Genomic DNA, 16,582 nt, shown 5'->3' on the forward strand with positions numbered 1-16,582 from the left:
CCTCTGAGCCCCACATAAAATGTAATAATTTTGCCCCCGGAATTTTATCCCCAGAGACGAATTATTTTAAAAAACCTCCTTTTTATTTTATTTATTTTACGGCACAGTCCACGCACTCTGCACGCATACAGGTTGTTTAAAAAAAAATGTGGGCCCTGGGGGTCTACAGGGTAACATTGTTCCTACCCTACCCCCTTTCTCCGTTTTCCACACATATCCCACTGACTTACTCAGCCTCGCTTCTACAGAGGCACAAAATGCCTGCCAACAGTTATTAATATATATATATATATATATATATATATATATTCAATGAAAAAACCATTGGTTTTAGGCCATATATAGTTAGGGATTTGCATTTACAAAACCTTATTTTACTCGCATAAAACCATTGAAATTCCATATATAGTTATAAGCGCTAACTATATATCGCGCACCCGCAATCCACTGCTGATGATGTCACATATTACATCATTCATGACATGGTCAGTGACATCACTGATGACATCACTGATGACATCTCAAATGACATCACTGATGACATCACTGATGACAACACCCAGTGACTGTATGTTTCTGTAAAGTTGAAATATGTCTTACATATTGAAGAATGAGTGGATGTATAAGTGTCTGGATGAAGGATTTAGTAGGTGCATGACTGACTGTATGAGTGAGTGATTAAATGTGTCTCACTGAGTGCATGGGTTAGTGACTAAACTGTCTTAATTTGTGCATCATTATGTCTGTTGTTCTGTAAACTGTTGCATGTGTTGATAAGTAGCTATATGAGTAACTATATGGGTTATTGATTGGTTGCCCAAGTATTTGTATGGGAGACTGAGTGTGTGTGTGGGTGGCTGGGAGGTGTATGACTCTGTGCATAGATGTGTGAGCAGTTGATTCACTAGATGTATGGTTTCAAAAGTGCATGTGGAAACAGCTGTATGGGCGGTTGACTGTGTGCATGAGTGTATTGGTGAGTGAATGGATATCTCAGTGCTACATGTCAAAGTAAGTACATATGTAAAACACAGTACATGTGAGAGTTGACATATATAAATAACTGTGCATAAGAGCCAGTGAATGTGTGAGTGGCTGTATGGATCATTGTGAACTTGTATCAGGGATTGTATAAGAGAGTAAATATGTGTTAGTATATGTTTGAATAAGTAAAGTTTGTATAACTGTATAGTTGAGGAAATGGAGGTGTGATTGATTCTTTGCATGACTAACTAGGTGTGTGAGTAACTCCATGGATGAGTGACAGTCTGTGAGTGTCTGTTTACACTGATTGTATCTAAGGTTATATTAGAGTCTGAAGAGGTTCATCGTATTATCACATGAATGATATCATCAGTGATGTGATCAGTAATGTCAAATGAGATGTCATCAGTGATGTCATCAGTGATGTCATTTGAGATGTCATCAGTGATGTCATTTGAGATGTCATCAGTGATGTCATCAGTGATGTCACTGACCATGTCATGAATGATGTAATATGTGACATCATCAGCAGTGGATTGCGGGTGCGCGATATATAGTTAGCGCTTATAACTATATATGGAATTTCAATGGTTTTATGCGAGTAAAATAAGGTTTTGTAAATGCAAATCCCTAACTATATATGGCCTAAAACCAATGGTTTTTTCATTGAATTTTCAAGGTTTTGTAAATGCAAATTCCTAACTATATATCCACTATAACCTATGGTTTTTTCTGTGAATTTCATTGGTTTTTTAATAGCAAATATGAAAAGCTTTAAAATGTCAAGTACGTGATAGATAAAAACATTTTCGTATTTATGCACGCTGATGTGCTTTGAACGCTGCACCCCCCCCCCTCCCCTCTTTTGTCTTAGTAGTACTCTCTCTTTGCAGATAGTGAACGGTAGTTAACGCAAGCCTTTGCCCCCGTTGTAATCCGTCGTGCCTGCTTGTCTCTCCATTTGATTGATTGTTGTCCAAGCATTTACTGTTTTAGAATTGGTTCTCTTTGGATCATTCTCTATTTACAAACAAGCACAAAGTCGCAATACTCTGTTTAGTCTTTGCAGATAGTGAAAAATCGTGTAAAAAAATAAAAGTAATCGAGCAAAATCAGTAGGCCACTAATTGGATCTCTTTTTGACCTCGCTAAAATAGAAATATTAGGAACAACCCTTCATGAGAAATACGAAAATAGTGAGATGAACTGAGCTCCACACCATGAGGGCTGCAAGACAGCTCGGCTCCATCACCCATCCCGCACAAAATAACGACAAACCCTATGCAAATATTAAAAATATAGACAACACACCAGCAAAGAAACAGGGTAAAACATTTTATTAAAAAACTATTTACAGAACGTTGGTTTATAAGATGATGTCAGTAGTGGACCGATGTGTGAATAGGTCGAAAGCAGCACAAGGCTCCAAGATCCGGATGGCAAGCTCCTGGATGTTGGGTGCCATAGTTCAGAGTTCTGAGTTTGAGCCTTTTTCAATGCCTGTGCTTTGTTGAATCAAAATGGCGGCTTGACACAAAGCTGACTCAAGCGTTGCTACTGATGCTATGCAGACCAAAACTGGTTTTCAGTTTGTACATTTCTCTAGATTTTTCAATCCAAGTTTGGTTGACTTTGTAGAACGATGGCTTCAAATTTTCAACATACGGTGTGGTGGCGCTGACTGGGAGGGGGCGCTTCGCTCCTGCCCCCTCCCCAAGTAAGATTTTCATACGTGAAAGTACGTTAATGGTTTTGGTCCCTGAGTTGCTTCGATGTCACTGCCATTCTCAAATGGCATAAGTTCTGGATGTTGGGTGCCATAGTTAAGAGTTCTGAGCAGTGCTTGTAACACTGTCTGAAGCTTATTTCCACCTACTGCAGCTTCACTATTCTCAAAGTAAGTGAGTGTCGTTTGTGGACCTGACTGCATTAGAAAACAATGTGATATGTTACCTTCCTAAACAGCTTGACGGAGGCCCCTGAGGGGCGGTGTGATGGCCATGGACTCGGAGAAGACGCTTGGCTCCGACACCCTCCCCAAGTCTTATAGCACTGGTGTAGCCTGAGATCGCCCCCGACATAGGCGGCCGGCTCCCGGGGTCCGGCGGAACTTTTTGCCTTTTGATGACTCTTCAATTCTGAACCTTGTCCCACAATCTGTTTGACCTGAAGACATGCTGTAGTGGGGCGCCCCTTTACCGTTTCAGTTGCCATTCCGCCCGCTTTTGCTACACTGTGCCTCTTCCGCCATTCAGCTGTTTACCGCCCGCTCTTGCGACTACAGCGTCTCGCTCATCATGTAGTTGACTTGCTCCCGCTCTTGCGGTGCAGCGATAGGCGGCTGCCACAGGACTCTCAAAATGGCGGCCGGCTCTTCGGTTTTGGGCCTGGTCCACTAAAATGGCCCTGGGACACCTTTGAACTCGGACGCTTCCCTGATAGGGCTTGGGTCCCATTCTCGAAAAGCGTCCCCTCAGCCGTGAAGATTCTACAAAAGTCTTGGGGGCCTCCGACTCCCACAGGCTTCTGGTGGGGAGCGGCTGCCATGATTGCTCGTGGAATGGCCACGACAGAGCTACGAGATGGTAGTGGTCTCATGCTGATGCCAGCTTTAGTCTGAAACATCCAGAAACACTGTAGACTACCAATTCGATCAGTTCCGGTAGCGCCCCAACATGACCCGGAAGAGAAGAACTTGCCCTCCCCTCTTTGACTGATGGTTCTTGTTGCCTGTCCCCTCTGTTGTCATTTAACAGTACTTTTTGGACTGCTGAAAGGGGTTGTGTTCCGAACGCTGGTTGGTGGAGACATTTTGACTATATTCTTGACCTACGTTGTCGCGTAATGCGTTATATGACACGCCGCGTTAGCGCACCCGGAAGTGATCCGAGGCGCGGCGCGCAGCGCGTAACGTAAGCATAACAGGTCATGTGACTTGTTAATAAAACTTTTCATTGATTCATTTTACTTTTGTTAATTTAATGATGAAAAGCTTGGTCATATGATCTAAAAATTACGCTTTTTATTGTTTTCGAACAATATTTTTTTTTCAAACATATGTTATAATATTCCAGGCTAATGTACTTTCCCGGAAAATTTACAACTGTCTTGCAAGTAAAATATATTCCTTTTTCGAGAAAAAGGGCGTTTCTTCCTTCCATGACGGAGCCGTTGAGTAAAAGAGATTCCGCCTGCTGTCTTAGTCGCCGATACGCCTGATTATCAGATTCTTATCGATCACTTTATGTTGCAGACATGAAAAACACAACTGCCCTTGACCATTTATCTTTACTGCGTTCCTACATATTATACCTTTTATCCGTCATGTAATTGGACTGCTTTATTTCACTTGCCTTTTACTGATTCGAAAACAGTGACTAAAAGTAAAAACTTTACCAATGTAAATACTACTACCGTGTTTTGTTTTAAAAACCTTTATTGTGAAAATGTCAGTATACAAATACGGGCCTATAACCACGTGGGCCGGCCACGGAGCAAACTGAAATCGTATATGATGAGGAGACATTTACACTGTAGAAGAACGTAACGAGCGGGCCATTAAGTTGCAAGAACAAAGGTGTCTAACAGTTGCGGAATCGGTGGACGTACATTTTGTAATTAAAATAAGACAGGGCCACTTACAATAACATTTTCTAGATATACATTTGCGGGCAAGGAGTTACGAGTCCCATTTATACCGGCGCCATTTTGGGCGAGGCCGGGCAGGTCCAAGATATAGTCAAAATGTCTCCACCAACCATCGGCCAGACCAGAACCCCTTTCGGCCCTTTATGCTACAAGATGGTGTCTTCCATTCAGAAAATATTGTTGGCAGCATTTTGAAATGAAACAGAAACAGCCGTTCTCCTAGTGAGTTTCACATTGTTACATTTAGGAAGAATGTTGAAGAGTAGTATGTGGAAAATCTGAAGCCATTTTCCTACAAACTCTCAATCAGACTTGGATGGAAAAAAAAAACCTGAAGAATGTACAAACTGAAAACCAATTTTTGTCTGTATAGCATCAACAGTAACGCTTGAGTCAGCTTTGTGTCAAGCCGCCATTTTCATTCAATCAATAGCGTCCCCCTGCACACATTCAGGGACCTGGTCGTGTCTTCAGATGAAACGGATTGTAGGAAAAGAAGCAGAAAGGAAAAGGAAAAAAGTTCCGCCGGACCTCGGGAGCCGGCCGCCTATGTCATGTGCGACCTTTGGCCACACCAGGGCAATAGTGAAGCTGCAGCAGGTGCAAATAAGCTTCAGACAGTCTTACAAGCACTGCTCAGAACTCTCAACTGAGGCACTCAACATCCAGGACTTGCCATTCGGATCTTGGCGCCTTGTGCTGGTTCCGACCTATTCACACATCGGTCCACTACTGACATCACCTCATAAGCCAACGGGGCACCCCACACTGACTTTCGGCGCAGCATTGTAGGATGGCCACACCAGTGCGGCAACTTGCTGGACACGACCTCGGTGCCATCCGGATCTCGGCGCGTTCGAGTCACTGTACCGCAAGGGGTGACCGGAACTCAGCTGAACACGCCGTCTTTCAGCGCAGCATTGTAGGATGGCCACACCAGTGCAGCAATTTGCTGGACACCACCTTGGGCAATAGTGAAGCTGCAAAAGGTGCAAATAAGCTTCAGACAGTCTTCAACTTACTCTGATTCTTATAATAAACTTCAGATAGTCTTACAAGCACTGCTCAGAACTCTCAACTATGGCACTCAACATCCAGAACTTGCCATTCGGATCTTGGCGCCTTGTGCTGGTTCCGACCTATTCACACATCGGTCCACTACTGACAGCACCTCATAAGCCAACGGGACACCCCACGCCGACTTTCGGCGCAGCATTGTAGGATGGCCACACCAGTGCGGCAACTTGCTGGACACAACATCGGGCCATCCAGATCTCGGCGCGTTCGACTCACTGTACCGCAAGAGTGACCGCAACTCAGCTGGACACGCCGTCTTTCGGCGCAGCATTGTAGGATGGCCACACCAGTGCGACAATTTGCTGGACACCACCTCGGTGCCATCCGGATCTCGGCGCGTTCGAGTCACTGTACCGCAACAGTGACCACAACTCAGCTGGACACGCCGTCTTTCGGCGCAGCATTGTAGGATGGCCACACCAGTGCGGCAATTTGCTGGACACCACCTCGGTGCCATCCGGATCTCGGCGCGTTCGAGTCACTGTACCGCAACAGTGACCGCAACTCAGCTGGACACGCCGTCTTTCGGCGCAGCATTGTAGGATGGCCACACCAGTGCGGCAATTTACTGGACACCACCTCGGTGCCATCCGGATCTCGGCGCGTTGTGCTGCCTTCGGCCTATTCGCACATCGGTCCGCTACTGACGCCGCCTCACGTGCCAACGGATTTTCTACGCTTTTTGTAGCCCTATGCCGCATAACAGGTCATGTGACTTGTTTATAAAACTTTCATTGGTTCATTTTACTTTTGGTTTCCTAAAGATGGAAGGCTTGGTCATATGACCTAAAAATAACACTTTTCATTGGTTTAGAACATTTTTTTTCCCAAACAATGAAAGCCCCACCTTGTTTCTGGATCATTCAGACTGAAGCTGGCGTCAGCATGAGAGCACCACCATCTCGTGGCTCCGTCGTGGTCATTCCGCGAGCAATCATGGCAGCCGCTCCCCACCGCAAGCCTGCGGGAGTCGGGGGCCCCCAAGACTTTTGTAGAATCTTCACGGCTGAGGGGACGCTTTTCGAGAATGGAGCCCAAGCCCTAGCAGGCAAGCGTCCGAGTTCCAAGGTGTCCCAGGGCCATTTCAGTGGACCAGGCCCAAAACCGAGGAGCCGTCCGCCATTTTGAGAGTCATGTGGCAGCCGCCTATCGCTGCACTGCAAGAGTGGGAGCAACTCAACAACATGGTGAGTGAGACGCTGTAGCCGCAAGAGTGGGCGCAACTCAGCTGGATGGCCGCCACCTGGGGAGGCCCGTTCACGCCGCCTCCCCCACGCCCCCCCCCCCCCGCCGGGCCGCCGCACGCCAATTTTCGGAGCAGCATTGTAGGATACCAAAACCAGTGCGGCAGTTTACTGGACATCACCTGGGTGCCTGTCGTACATGTTGTGTCAGCCATGGGACACTGGATCCAGTGCCATCAACATCTCAACGCGTTCTGCTGCCTTGGGACTATTCGCACAACAGACCGCTACTGACGAGGCCTCCCCCGCACCACCCGGGACGCCCCACGCTGTTTTTCTGTGCTGCATTGTAGGATCCCAAAACCAGTGCGGCACCCAGGCGACATCACCTGGGTGCCGTCCAGAACTCTGCACGTTGTGCTGCCTTGGGACTATTCGCACAAAAGACAGCTTCTAACCATTGTTGCTTTTTGGGTTGAAAAATGTTTAAATGTTTTTAGTTTTTGTTCCGTTCATTATAGTTAAAAGTTAATAAAGTTTTATAATCTTACTTTGTTGGAGTGTTATCTATTTTTTTTTAAACGGGTGAATGGGGCCTTGAATCGGGTTATTGTCATGTGTGGGCTTTGGAAGTGTGCTGCTGCAGGATCGGACATTTCAAACTCAAATGCACGTTCTTTTTCTTACCTTTCCGAAGCATGGAGCGCAATAGCAGGCAGAGAAAGGGTGATGCACGTGTTGAACACTACCTGACCTGGCAAGTTGCTGGCAGTGCCCCCCCGCCCGCTCCTGAAAGAGGGCACACACACACCGCCGCCCCGAGTACTTCACAAATCTTTAAAAGGCCATGCGCTTGTTCATGAGGCTTAAATGGTTTATCACCTCTTCTAGAACCCCTGCATCGACCCTCTGACGTTTCCTGGAAAAATTACCATGTAACACAATACCAAGCCCTGTCAGCTGAAACCCCCAAGGAATCGTGGGGCATATTATCAAGGGGGTTTATCTCCGCTTTTTTGGCTTTAAAAGCCATGAAAGCGGAGATAAAATTATCTCCCTATTACCAAGCTGTCGCTAACACCAGTTAGTGACAGCTAAAAGGAGATAGCGACCATCTTGGGCCCCGCTTTGCATGTCAGTGATACTTATCACTAATGACATGCAAAGTGGCGTGCCAAGATGTTAGCGACTGGAAACAGTCCCTAACATCGCTATCTCCTATTACCAACTTTTGGAGATATTCGCGCTAAGCGCGAATATCTCCAAAATCTAACACCTGCCCTGAGCAGTTATTAGCCATGTTATCCAATGGGAGGTGGATAACATGGCTAAGAGCATTTGCTCGATAATACATGAATATCGCTGACTTTTCTGCGATAATAGCAAGGTTTATCTGCGATAAAAATCGCCGATGTGCAGCGATAATTTTTGTCTCTAAACAAGTTAGAGACAAAAATTATCGCTAGTTGTTCGTAATATGCCCCCGGGTTTTTGCTTGCAGAAATCGGGAGGCGGGAGACTAGCACTGAAATCAGTAGTCTCACGCCTGAATCGGGAGGGTTTGCATGTCTGAATTCTCTACAGCTGGGGCCATAAACTACATCCGCAGGGGTAGGTGATAGCCTGGGACCAGCCTGGCATCTAAAATGGCTGCCGTGCACGACAAAATTGTGGCATTGGAAAAAAGGCAAGATGGCGCAGCCGCTGGAAGAGATGTATCAACATATATCAGCCTCCTCAGCCACCCTCAGGAAACATAGGGGATTAGGATACGTCTCCCGCACCCCCTTATACCTAGTAATTTAAAGTAATTTAATTAACGAAGCACAAAATGGCGAATTCCCGTTTCGCTACCAGTTTGCGGCCCAGTTCGCGGCCCGTGAAGCGCTTCTACCGTGAAAAAATCATTTTTTTTTCTTTTCCCCACGGGACCCTTTAATAACCCCAACAACATTCCTAGGGGGTCAAGAGGGGGATACCTTGCCCCCTTTCATTAAATTCCCCCTTCGTTTTTCACCTCTTCTTCTCTCTCGATCCTACCGAGAGACAAGATGGCGGCCGCTCCGGACTGTCACGCAGCAAAAAAAAAAAAAGCTCACGCACAGCCGCTGGAAGAGATGTATCAACATATATCAGCCTCCTCAGCCACCCTCAGGAAACATAGGGGATTAGGATACGTCTCCCTCAGCCCCTTATACCTAGTAATTTAATTAACGAAGCACAAAATGGCGAATTCCCGTTTCGCTACCAGTTTGCGGCCCAGTTCGCGGCCCGTGAAGCGCTTCTACCGTGAAAAATCATTTTTTTTTTCTTTTCCCCACGGGACCCTTTAATAACCCCAACAACATTCCTAGGGGGTCAAGAGGGGGATACCTTGCCCCCTTTCATTAAATTCCCCCTTCGTTTTTCACCTCTTCTTCTCTCTCGATCCTACCGAGAGACAAGATGGCGGCCGCTCCGGACTGTTTAGAATGTTGACAGACACCGGAGAGCCAATCAGCTTTCTGCGCGCAAAGTTCCGAAACGCGAAAAGTAAGCGGACCGGATCGCTGCCCGGAGCGCTGTTACAGATATATATCTTGATTTAAACGTTAATTTCTCAAAATCCACTGAAGCACATATATTGAGACCTAGCAAAGGCACATCGGGCTAACAGTCCCTACAATTTTGCCAAGTTTCGTGCAAATCCATTCAGCCGTTCGAGCTAAAAGTGAGTCCAACCGCCCTATGGAAAACTCAATGTTAAAAACGCGTTTTGGGACCCCCCTTTTTTCTCAGCCCCCCCTTGACGAAACCCCACCAAATTTCAGGGGCTGCTCAGAAACAAAATGTGCCATTTTCCTGAAAATTTCAGCCGATTCCGTCCACAAACGCCAAAGTTATTAGACATAGAATTTTCAAAAATCCCATAGGGAATTAATCCTAACTATATATACCTACTGGCGATAGCCAGTAGGTAATATATATATATATATGTGACCAAGCCCCGTCCGCGGGGCGAAACGCGTCATGGAGGGCACTTGCTCTGCACTTTCCACTGCTTATTAAATGCACTGCTTCAACTAACAGCGTTGGTGTCTGGCTCATCTGTTTTCTGATTGAGGAGATTTCTCGAGGTCTGCGCTCGCTAGTACTGCGACCATAGCAGTTGGGAGTCTGCTGTTTTCATATATATATATATATATATATATATATATATATATATATATATATATATATATATATATATATATATATATATATATATATGCACTGAAAAAACCATAGGTTTCAGGGGAGTTATATTTAGCTGGACATTTCACTCGTACAAAACCATTGAAATTCCTCTGTTATAGTTAGTTGTACTAACTGTAACTCGCGCGCCCGCAATCCACTGGTGATGATGTCACATATTACATCATTCATGACATGGTCAGTGATATCACTGATGACATCACGGATGAAATCTCTAATGACATCCCTGATGACATCACTGATGATATCATCATTGGTTTGTTATTTAAATGTGTATTATATATACACCAATCTGCATTGAAGAATCAGTGGATATATAAATATCTGGATAGAGGATTTAGTAGCAGTGTGATTGATTGTTTACTTGAGTAATTTGTAGTGTCTCACTAAATATATTGGATAGTGACTAAACTCTGTGAATATCTGTATTACTTGGTCAGTTGTTGTGTAAACTGCTGCACCAGTTGGTTACTAGCTATGTGAAAGTCTATAATAGTTATTGATTAGTTAATTATTATTTGTATGGGAGAGTGAATGTGTGTGTGGTTCGGTGGGGGGGTGTGACTGCCCAAAGATGTGTGAATAGTTAATTCAGTACGTATCTGAGGTTAAGACTACGTGTTATAATAGTTGTTTGCGTGAGTGAATATCTTTATGGGTGTGGTGATGAGCAAAAATATTTCTCAATGGTACCTGTCCAACAAAGTAGAAAAAAAAGACAGAGTATGCAACAGTTGTTGTATATAAATAAGTGTACATAAAACTAATTGATTGCATCACTGATTGTATAGATAACTGTATACTTGTAATAGTGATTTCATAAAACACTAAGTATGAGTTGCTATCTATATGAATAAATGAAGTGCTATTTGTATAAGTGTGTAGCTGAGTAAATGTAAATAGGATACATTGTTTGCAAAAGTGAGTAGGCTGACTGCATAACTGAATAGGATGAGTGCTGATGTGTAATGTCAATATAGGTGTAAAACTATATTTGATAGTGTTCTATTGATCATTGGCAACATGTATGAGTGAATCTATAGGTAATTGATTAGATGTGTATGTAGATCTAGGAATCACTGAGTGGGTTTTTAGATACTTGTATTCCTGTATCAATGGATTCAAATATGGTACTCTGTATTTTACAGTGAGTGATGAAAGGTTATACTAGTCTATGATGAGGTGTATCAGATTTTCACGTGGATGATGTCATCAGTGATGTCATCAGTGATATCATCAGTGATGTCACTGACCCTGTCATGAATGATGTAATATGTGACATCATCACCAGTGGATTGCGGGCGCGCGAGTTACAGTTAGTACAACTAACTATAACAGAGGAATTTCAATGGTTTTGTACGAGTGAAATGTCCAGCTAACTATAACGCCCCTTAAACCTATGGTTTTTTCAGTGAATTTCTAAGGTTTTTTAAATGATAATTCCTAGCTATAACCTGCCTGAAACCTATGTTTTTTTCAGTGAATTTCAAAGGTTTTTTAATGCTAATTTCTAATCATAATGTTCATTAAACACATCTGTTTTTTTCTTCTTAAATTATCATCCCAATCTCAACCTAGTAAAAACTGCAAATATCACAACTCTTCAATTGATTCCTCCCGCCAACAAAATCGCCACAAACCACAAAAAAACAGGTCATAGCTCCACTTACTAGTAACAAATCAACATCAACATTTAACTGGTGTAAGAAGGTCGACTATCTACTGCGTGAAACCATATTTAAAGACGAATATGTGATGGAGGTACTAATCATGCACCTCCGACACCCAACAAAATCACAACACCCAGCGCCACCACCATAACCACCCCCCGGATCCCTCCCCCCTACTACCTCAGAGGCAGCGCAAAACAGGACAACGGACCTTCCCAAGATACCATATCCTCTCAACCGCACAATAGTTGAATGTTCAGAGATGTGGCAACCAACTAAGTATTAGGGAGTACATTTGCACATCAACAATAATTTACAGAATCCTAAGTGTACTGGTGATATGCTATACACAACTCACTATAGAAACAAAAAACTTTTCCATGTGGAAATATAGTATTGATACCAGTAGTGTACTGCACAGTGGAAGCAGCCATATTATCTCAGACTCTGGGGAATATCTTGGTCATGTAGCTCTGTTGTCTCCCCCTTCCAAGCAGAAGCGGAGTGGGCTGGTCCAACGTACGCAACTCCAGCGGAAGAGTATAAATAATTAGCTTACGCCTTGGGTGTGGTTCACTTCTGCAAAGAGAAAAGACTCTTTCACAGCGAAGGTCCTCACTCTGCCACGTGGCTGCCACCATGACCATGTGCCTCCTCGAAACGACCCATTCCAAACTCAACACCACAGCAGCGCAGACTTATGTCTGTATCGATTACTGCCTTTGATCTACACTGCGGCAGCAGGGTTCACAACTTGAATTCACCATTGGATCTCTACTACAGATAGAATTGAAGTTAGCCTTGATTTATGTAAGGCAGAGACAATTGAACTCTATGTCCTCAGACTTTGTTAAAATAAGTGACAAAAATTCTTTGTTGATATTTTGTCTGACTACTGCCTTTGATCCACAGTGCAGTCAGTAAAGTTTACAACGTGATACCAGTTTCGCATCAGCACTACAGACAACATTGAATTCAGTCTCACTTTATTTAAGGCAGAGACAATTGTACTGTGTCCTCAGATTTTGTTAAAGTATGTGACAATAAAGCATTCCTCGTTGTTTATGTTGACTACTGCCTTCGATCTACACTGTGGACAGCAGGGAATTCACCCTTGATTTACTTAATGCAGAGACAATTGTACTGTATGTGTTCAGATTTTGTTAAAATAAGTGACAAAAATCATTTGTCCACATCCGTGCTGACTACTGCTTTTAATCTACAGTGCAGACACCAGGGTTCACAACTTGAATTCAGATTTGGATCTACACTATGGACAACATGAAATTCAGCCTTGATGTATTTAAGGCTCAGATAATTGTACTCTATGTTCTGAGATTTTGTGAAAGGATTGACAAAAAACATTCCTCAATGTCTGTGCTGACTACTGCATTCGATCTACATTCTGAGGGCTTACGAATCAGGTGAAATGGTGATTGCACATGACGCATTCCAGTAGGCAAGAGACATTGTACCAGTGCGACCCGCCTGAACCACAAATCATCGCAGGGTGCGCATACACTGAGTTCTTCAGGTACCACTAACTCACTGCAACACAAGTCATCTCTCCGTGGCCTTATTAAGGAAGAATTCACTAGGCAAAAAACATTGCTCCCTCTGCGCCCCCCTGGACCATGCATAATCACAGGCTCAGCACCAAAGATACTACTTACTCAGTGCAACATAAATCATCGCAAAGAAGAGTGAACAGTTTTATGTCACAGTCAGGCATACTATCACTTTTTATTAGAATTTATGCAGAATTCAATCGACAAAAGACATTACTCCAATTACTGTCTCCCCCGACCAGGCATTATCGAAGGGTACGTACACGCTAAACACCAGACTTACTACTAACTGAGTACACCATACCTAATTGCCACGAGGCTTTATTAAGGCAAAATTCAGTAGTCAAAAAACATTACCCCCAGTGCGGCCTGCCCAGACCACGCATCATCACAGGTTATGTACACGATCAGTCCCAAAGGTACTTCTTACTCAGTGCACCATAATTCATTGCCACGTGGCCGTATTCAGGCAGAATTAAACTGACTCTTCATTCATTATTTGCAGAGTGCAGTACCAGACAAAGTAAAACGTCTATCAAACCTATACAATAACCCTTTAGTAGCCTTCCTTCAAAAACTTCTTTTATATCAGTTCTAGGTTTAGTTGAAAAACTAAATTCACGCTACAAGTGCAAAGGCACACTCAATGGCAGTCTACACTGTGGACAGCTCATGTCACAACTTGAACTATAATGTCCCTGAAACATACACATTTCGTCAATGTATTCCATACAAGTTTCATCTTTTATTTCAATTGTGATTACAGATAACGCAGTCCACCCTAAGATCTACACTGAAGACAGCAGGGTTTATAACTTGAATTCAGCTTTGTAACTACACTACAGACAGTAGGGAATTGAGCCTTGATTTATTTAAGGCAGAAACAAAAAAAACCCTTGTGGCACTGCTAGTATGCACAAGCACCTTTAATCCCTGCATTATGTGAACTATGCTCACAAAGAATGTAGAACACAGCGCCAAAATGTACCTCCGCCATTGGCAATACCAAGTCCCTCTGGAGCATCACCTTTAACATCGCCACCAGACATACGTCCCCATTTTGAGAAAGTTAGAAAGCATTGCGTGAAATGCAATTGTTTAATTTGTTATGGGGAGCAATCAGTACACCTAGTTTGCAGAGCAAATGATAACCATCGATGGTAGTTTTTTTTTCTCCTCAAAGTTCATGCAGTCCAGTATGCAACAGTCAACGCTTTGAGTACAGACCCCTCGAACCAGGCATCATCGCAGGGTGAGCACATGCTAAGCACCAGACGTACCACTAACTCATTGCACCATAAATAATCGCCATGTGGCCTTTTTAAGGCAAAATTTAGTTGCCAAAAGACATTCTCACCAGTGCACTCTGCCTGAACCACGCATCATCGCAGGCTCCACACAAACCAACTCTGCTTTAGTGTACCATAACTCAAAAACCCTTTACAATAAAATCTTCTGTGTATTATTTCACATATAGTGCTCCTACCTTTGTACAGCAGAAGTCATAAACCATTTATGACTGAATATCTGTATGATATCATGATTACTATTCTACCTGTTACCAACAGAAACGTAATAAAATGGAGTCGAGCACACGTGCCCGTACCCACTTCAACTATCTATCTGTGTCTGTGTACCTATTATGTAGGTAAAATGCTGCTCCTGCACCCTACCACATTATATTGTGCTGAAAAAAGTGTATGCAACCATCTTACCTCTGCCAGTAACAAAAACTTTGATTTTATAACTTTCTCTCGGTCATTCTACAAATACAAACGTACAAAGTGGATCATTACAAAAATGCAAATAAAGTGTATAGTCAATATGGCCGAGATACCCGCCACCCCCTCTCAACACAATCCCCAAAAGGAGGGAAACCGGAAACAGTTCTTGAAGTTTTTGGAAGTGGGATGGAGTGACCATCCCGGCCGTATTTATTGAAACAAAATTAAAACATTAAACGTTTCATGTTATGTACAATTTCATTACCATATTGCGATGTTTGGCTAACCTTAACAGATTCTCTAATACAGAGGTTCTCCTAGCCGAACTAGCATCCTACAAAACATTTCTTGACATATTGAAATTGTACAACCTAACGTTTAAGGGCCAACGGCAAGGTCATAACCGGTGTCAAGATCCCTAACCAGACTTACCCCTCCCACTTGGGCTGGGCGACAGCACGGAGGCGTACCTCAAGTGCAACTATTACCAATTTCCCTTGACTTGACGGGGGCACCTAAAGACTCGACGCCAGTTAAAGGTCGTTCGAATACTCGTGTGAGGTATCTAGAAGGTACCGTAGACCTTATCCCAACCCCACACAACTTACCGCATCTGCCGTCGCAGATGTCACTGGCCCCGGGAAATTCCCCAGGAGGGGGCTGTAACCCCTCCTACAAAGGAAGGGGCCTTGACCGCCTTTCCTTTACTTCCGGCGACCCATCCTTAGAAGGGACCGCCTCCCCATTGAGGGGCCAATGGCCACCTCTCCCGAGCGCTCCCATCCGTGTTGGGTGACGCCCACTCATAGGGATCTACTAATTAGTGCTCACCGATCATGACCTTACCGCCTACCAAAATAAATACGACAGTGCAAATTAACCTACGAATACATTGGCCACTATGACCGAAAGAGCATGCATTCAAAATTCAACACTAAACTGAATATCTTTAATGGCAAACATACTCAAAACGACCATTCTTTATTAACTCAACATCAACATGGCACTACAACCTGTATACGAAAACCGAAGCAAAATTAATCAACTTTATTATACACAACTGGCTGTCTTCAGGGGCTGGTGGGTGGGTCAAAATTGGCTCTTCGTTCTGTCCCGAGCTCACGTGCAGCGAGGAGGTGCAGCTTCAGAGCACAAGAACAAGAGGATGTCTTCTGGTCTTGCGTCCCTTTTTATCCGTCTTCAGGGCGGGCGTATACCCGCCCCTGCCTGCCCCGAGGGCGTGGCTGGCTGCGTCGGTGTCTAGGCCAGCCCACTCTAGGGCGGGAACGAGCGCGCCCCAGCTACGCCGCTTCGGGCATACCAGCTGAGGCGCGCCTCCCGCCCAAAAATGGCTTCCCGGGGGGATCGAGGCACTCGGCCATACGTTCGGGGGGACCGAGTTGGTCGCCCCTTTCCATATGGCCGAGATACCCGCCACCCCCTCTCAACACAATCCCCAAAAGGAGGGAAACCGGAAACAGTTCTTGAAGTTT

The sequence above is a fragment of the Lissotriton vulgaris genome, chromosome 3_1 (genome assembly GCF_964263255.1).
Source record: "Lissotriton vulgaris chromosome 3_1, aLisVul1.2, whole genome shotgun sequence".
NCBI lineage: Eukaryota > Metazoa > Chordata > Amphibia > Caudata > Salamandridae > Lissotriton > Lissotriton vulgaris.